This window comes from Dermochelys coriacea, chromosome 2 (genome assembly GCF_009764565.3).
Source record: "Dermochelys coriacea isolate rDerCor1 chromosome 2, rDerCor1.pri.v4, whole genome shotgun sequence".
Classification (NCBI taxonomy): Eukaryota; Metazoa; Chordata; order Testudines; family Dermochelyidae; genus Dermochelys; species Dermochelys coriacea.
In genome coordinates, this window is record NC_050069.1 from 240,801,580 (window position 1) to 240,807,579 (window position 6,000).

The window sequence follows — 6,000 nt, forward strand, 5'->3', positions numbered from 1 at the left end:
TATATCCAACACCACTAAAAGCTAGATGCCCCCCCCCCCCAAAAAAAACCACCACCAGCCACCTGTATATTTCAATAAAAAATGAATGGGTCAAATATATGCACAGTGACTCTTTCAAAGCCATGATTTAAGGAAACTCTGTGATATATTTTCTAAGTCTCTCTTTTTAAAAAATAAAAAAAAATTCTATGAATCCTGCAGTCTTTCACAAGAAGACCATATGTACATTATGGGGACAACAATGGCACTGCTACCATGCCATAGCTCTGTTGGTATAAACCTGTAGTGTAGATATGACTTACAGTGACAGAAGGGTTTCTTCCATCATTGTAGGAACATCAACTCCCTGAGCAACAGAAGCTAGGTCAGCGAAAGCATTGTTCTGTTGACATAGCCACTTTTAGACCAGGGGTTAGGTGAACATAGCTACAGTGCTCAGAAGTGTGGATTTTTCATACCCCTTAATGCTGTAGCTACACTGTCCTAGATTTTAATTGTAGACCAAGCCTAAGTATCAGACCAGGTCTAAGAATTAGCAAGTTAAAATGTTTTGTAAGGATATTGATTTTCTTACTTTGAGGTACTTACCTTTATTCATCCTGCTGTGTTACAGCCAATAAAACATTCCATCCACATGGATTCTTATTTGTGAAAAAGCATTCCAGCAGTTACCTTTAGTAAAATATAGCATATTGAAATATTCTGGTCTACTGTTTATTCACAAAGGCACAAACTAATTCCTGGGCATTGTACAAAGGTACTGTGACATGGATTTTAGAAAGTACTAAATACTGCTAAAGTAGAATCCCATTCCAATTTGTTTTCCTGAATGGTACTAACAGATATAATTAATTTTGCTAGAAGGCTTAAAGTACATTACAAGTAGTTTTAGACTAGAAATCATAGTAATAAGTACTTTGAATTAATATTGCTAAAAAGTTATTAAAATCTAAAGCATCACAAGTTTTATTACTCATTTTAAAATACATAATAATTTCCAACATTATAGCTTCAATGTTTCCAGCTAAAAACTTTTCAAATCAACATGGCATTCACGCAAGTTAATCACACATACACATGATCTGACGTTGCACCCACCTTCCAGCGAAGAACACACAAAACTAAGTGTTTTGATCTACATGTTTAAAACATTAAAATATTTCCATAAATGACACATTACCTCTTTAACAGCACATAAAAATCCATGAAACAGCTCAGGTTGCATATAAAGAATGTTCAAGTTTAATGTAGCATAATCATAATACCTGTATGTTAAAAAAAAACAACACACATAACAGTCACATAACTGTATTTCTAAAACTCTACTTAAAAATAAAGTCAGAAGTATGCTGTATTTGCTTAAATTGGCCTGCGTTAATGTTCTTAACAAAACTATAATAAATATAAAGGCTGCTCAAGACACCAACATTTTTTTTCATACAGGTTTGGAAAAAAATATTTTACATATATCAAGTACCTCAAATTCCATTATTCTGACAAGCACTGAGAAGAGTTAACATCTGAATTGCAGCCATACAGCAATACAATTTTTTCCAACCTCATAAGTCATCCCCACCCAAGAAAAGTCTTAATAATTAAATATAATGCTATGTAAAATATTACAAATGCACATTTTAGTACATCAGCATACATATTATCTTGCAAACTTAATGATAACAGTTGTATAAAACTGTCATAGTTACTTGTTTCCTCTCAGTCATAACTTTCAGAAAAATTCTTTCCTGGCCAAAAACGTACATGTTTGATGTCAGCCAAAAGGCTTTTAGAGTTTTTTTAAGTCAGAAGAAATAAGTTACCACAGTAGGAAAAAAATGTATTTCTGCTTTGAGAAGAAATGTAAAATTTCATTCTGAATACAAATAAAGGGCTGAACTCTCAACTTCACACAGGACTAGCACTCAATGAGGTATAGCTGTCTTTGAGTTTGAAAAAGAAATACTGAGACAAGCTACTTTACCTACTGAATGGTCCAATTTAAAACCTCTGATATTGCACACAATTACTGTACAACTCCATAGTGCCACATCTACTTCTATCTTTCAAATCCAATTTTTTGTAAGAAAAATAAATACAAATTCCTGTTTTCATACCATATTGCAGCTACAAATTTAAATAAAGCAGTCAGAGATAATTCAAGGATATCAGCTTAAAGTTAGGTGACCAAAGTTACATAGGTTTCAGAGTAGCAGCCGTGTTAGTCTGTATTCACAAAAAGAAAAGGAGTACTTGTGGCACCTTAGAGACTAACAAATTTATTAGAGCATAAGCTTTCGTGAACTACAGCTACAAAGTTACATAGTATTTAAAAGCTAGGTGGTTAATGAAAATCTTGATGTATTGTATGGAAAACATTCAGTTAACATTAACAATGAGAGCAAGATAGTACTTGGAGGAAAAGCAAAATGACATAAGGGATAAAAGTCTTCCAAGACAAGATTTTGTATAGAATTTTTCTTCAGGCCTGGAATTGGTGTAGTTTTTCCACCAAAGCAAAATATTCAGACAATAAAGCCAAACTGAAAAGGAGGACTTGTGGCACCTTAGAAACTAACAAATTTATTTGAGCATACACTTTTGTGAGCTACAGCTCACTTCATCAGATGAAGCTCACGAAAAGCGTATGCTCAAATAAATTTGTTAGTCTCTAAGGTGCCACAAGTACTCGTTTTCTTTTTGCGAATACAGCCTAACACGGCTGCTACTCTAAAGCCAAACTGTTTGTTTTTCAAAAGTGTTTAATTCCAACTCCCCTCCCACTGAATACACTACTGCAATCACCCCAAAACTGCCTCTTCAACACTCTCTTTTTATTCTTCCATTTTCATCTTCAGACCTTCCTCCATGGCAACTATTATACTTGGAATTCTCTCCCATTTATTTTGTAATGAGGTAAAGACTATACACCCTCCTTTATATGAATTCAAAACTGGCGGATCTCAAGCTTTGCAAGATACATGAATGCTATGTCCTTTCCGATACCATGGCACCACTGAAAATCCTGAGGTTTAGAGCATTGGTTCCTAAACTTTAACAGCTCGCAAACCCCTTTCACTAAATTGTGAAATCTCATGAACCCCCTCCTAAAAATGAATATTTCCAGGGATTTACGTTTAAATTTCCTCTGCACTCCGTGGCGCTCCTGCTGCTGGACCCCACTGATCACCCTGGTTAATTGAGCTCGGGCTGCAGGTCCCGCTGACCGCCAGTGGTCAGGCTGCCAGCCCCAACTGCCCGACCCCTCTCTCCCTGTGGCTCGGGCTGCCAGACCCATGCTGAGCACTGGGGTTCAGGCAGCCAGCTCCCCTACTGACAGGGACAGGGCTCGGGCTGCCAGCCCCATCTGTCCAGCCCCACTCTCCCTGGGGCTTGAGCTATCTACTCTGCAACCGGGTCCCACCTGCTGCCTCCAGTGCCTGGGTTCCTCTGGCCACCATTAGTGGAATTTTGCAGGCGAACCCCCTGTAACGTTCTGCAAACCCCAGTTTGGGAACCACTGCTTTAGAGGAAACCTTATAAAGCTGTAAAAGCCTTACATCCATCTGGTGGCTTACAAATAATATTTATACTTTATGGGAAAACTATCAGTGTCTAGTACAGTGGTCCCCAAACTTTTCATGTTGGCATGCCCACACCCCCCCCCCCCGGGAACCAGGAGCACAGCTGGAGGGGGGAGGCATGCGGACAAGAGTAAGGGGGCTGAGGCTGGGGCCACGGCCGCAGCTGGGGGTGGGAACATGGCCACAGTTGGGAGCCGGTGCCATGACAGAGCTGAGGCAGAGCACAGCCAGGTGGAACACCCTTCCCATCCCCAGGCCCGGGCCCTGCCGAACACCCCCTTATGTTTCTTTGCACCTGCCTGGGGAGTGCGCCCCAGACTAGTGCACTGGTCTAGTAGATAATGCACAGATCTGGGTCTTGCCAGAGATTAGCTTTGAAACCTCATACAGGGAACATTCCCTCTGTGTGCCTCAGTTTCACCAAATATAGTGCTTCCTTGCTTCTTATAAGAGACTTATACCATTACCATTTGTAATACCATACCATTTGTAAAGGACTTTAAGATCCATAACTGAAAGCCACTGTACAACTCCCAATTACTATAATTTTTTAAATACTGAATGCTAATAGTGGATCCTTTTTTGCATGTCTTGAGTATAAACTTATATCTGATGGCACTATAAGTATATTGGGGCACAGCCTGTTCCTTTTACATTTGCACATTATACTCAACTCAAAAACTGACTTATACCAAGGTTTTTGTATAGCTGTATTATGAATCTAGCATCAGCACTTTGATGTGCATAGCAAGCATTCAACAACTCTTAGCATCAGAAACTCAAATCTATGAAGGCCTATTCTACACCTAAAAGTTTGCAGAGCAAGCTATATCGTTCAGGGTGTGAAAAAGTCACATCCCCGGGGAGATGCGTTGAGCCAACGGAAGCCCCACGGCAGACTGCACTATTGACAAGTTGTTCAAATTATTCTGCAGACCTATGGCCTCTTGGAGAGATGGATTTACCACAGTGACCAGAAAAACCCCTTCTGTCACACCAGTATCGCCACAGCAGCTCTGCTGCCGCTGTAGCGTTACAAGTGTGGACGTCCCCGAACTCAAGCAAATGTAGATGTGATGCATTTCAGTGTCACGGCGAGGCAGCGTCCCCATGAACATACGCAACACATGCGTCGCCTGAAACCACTTCTAAAGTCACGCCGCTGTCTCCATGGGAGAACCCCCCGCGCAACCACCCCACCCATTAGAGGGGAACGTTTTGAGAACTGCCTTCTCAGACTTAAAAGTCCGATGCCTTGGCACGGCCACCCCGGCCGAAGCTAGGCCTGAGGCGGCCCCCGGCCCTGAGGGGGGAATCGGGAAAGTACCGCCACGACCAAAATGGGCAGCACGTGACTCAGGCAGGGGCCTCTGCCGTCCGGCCGCGGGACAGAGCGGCTCGGCGGGCGCAGGATCTGCCGGAGGCCGCTCAGCCCTGGCCCCGGCCGCGCGGACTCTGTCTCCGCAAGTTACAGCCACGCTTCAGAATTAAATAACCGGGCAAGTCAGGGAGACGGCTGGCCCCGGGGGGGGGGCGGGGCGGGGCCGGGCCCTGCTCGGCCCGGTGTGTGTGTGTGTGTGTGTGGAGGGGCTGCTGCTGCTCAGTGACGGGTCACGCCAGGGCGCCATCCCCACCTCCGCTTCCCCTGGCGCCGCCCCCCCGGACCAGCACCCCGCAGCCGGGCTCAGGACCGGCGGGGCGGTGTCCGAGCGCGCACGGCCCGGAGCCGCCCCGCCAACCCATGCGGGGGAGGAAGGCGGGAAGCGCGAGGCCTGCGGCGAGAAGCCGCCACGTCCCACCCCCCTCCCCCCAGGCAGGACCCGTAACGTCGGGGGGAAGGGAACTTACAACTCTCCCTCTGCGTGCCTGCGTCACGCCGCCAGAGCTACGGCGCGCCGTCAGGCGCCGCCCCGCCCCCGCCGGCCCCCTCCTGTCTTTGACCCTCCTCCAGAGCCCACCCGCGCCTCTGGCACCTTTGTGCGCAGGCGCGGCCAGTCCCGTCTCGCCCGTCCCGGAGTCGGCGGCAAGGCGGGGCGGGTGTCGCGGTGCTCTTGCTGAGGGAGGAGCGGCGGGGAAAGGGCTGCGGGGAACGGGGCCACTACCCTCCCTTACCCCTGGGCAAGCAGCCTGCTGCCACAGGGAGCCGATCCCATTCCATCCCCGTATCCGGGGCAGCCCCTGGGTCCTAGCTGCACCCCCCGGGTCCTAGCTGCACCCCCCGCCTTTCCCTCCCCCACCCCAGTCACTGGGTTAAAATCCAGGGTGGGTCACTCGCCTGCCCTGTGTTACGGCCCGGCCCGCCCATGCTGGCCTTTGCCTGGCTTGATGCTGCACAGCCCCGCTGGTCTGGGGCTGCCTCACGGGGGCTGCCTCAGCTGGGCTGTGCTAGGTGCTGTCACCAGTCCAGGGCTTTGTCATTGGC

The 6,000-nt window shown here is 46.4% G+C and overlaps 1 protein-coding gene across 8 annotated transcripts in view; it reads right to left on the reverse strand.

Annotated features, from left to right (window-relative positions):
* ZNF438 (zinc finger protein 438) overlaps positions 1–5,739 on the reverse strand; it is a 97,471-nt gene extending 91,732 nt beyond the window's left edge. For 3 of the 8 annotated variants that reach the window (XM_043509532.1, XM_043509531.1, XM_043509533.1), the window contains exons 1-3: positions 5,427–5,534; positions 1,181–1,265; positions 589–672 (exon numbers count right to left, since the gene is read on the reverse strand). The gene's annotated coding sequence lies outside the window, so the exon portion shown is untranslated. Of the gene's footprint in view, positions 1–588; positions 673–1,180; positions 1,266–5,212; positions 5,376–5,426 lie in introns of those variants that run through there. The other 5 variants (XM_043509536.1, XM_043509534.1, XM_043509529.1 and 2 more) reach the window with 3 other exon arrangements.
* Between the last annotated feature and the right edge of the window lie 261 nt (positions 5,740–6,000).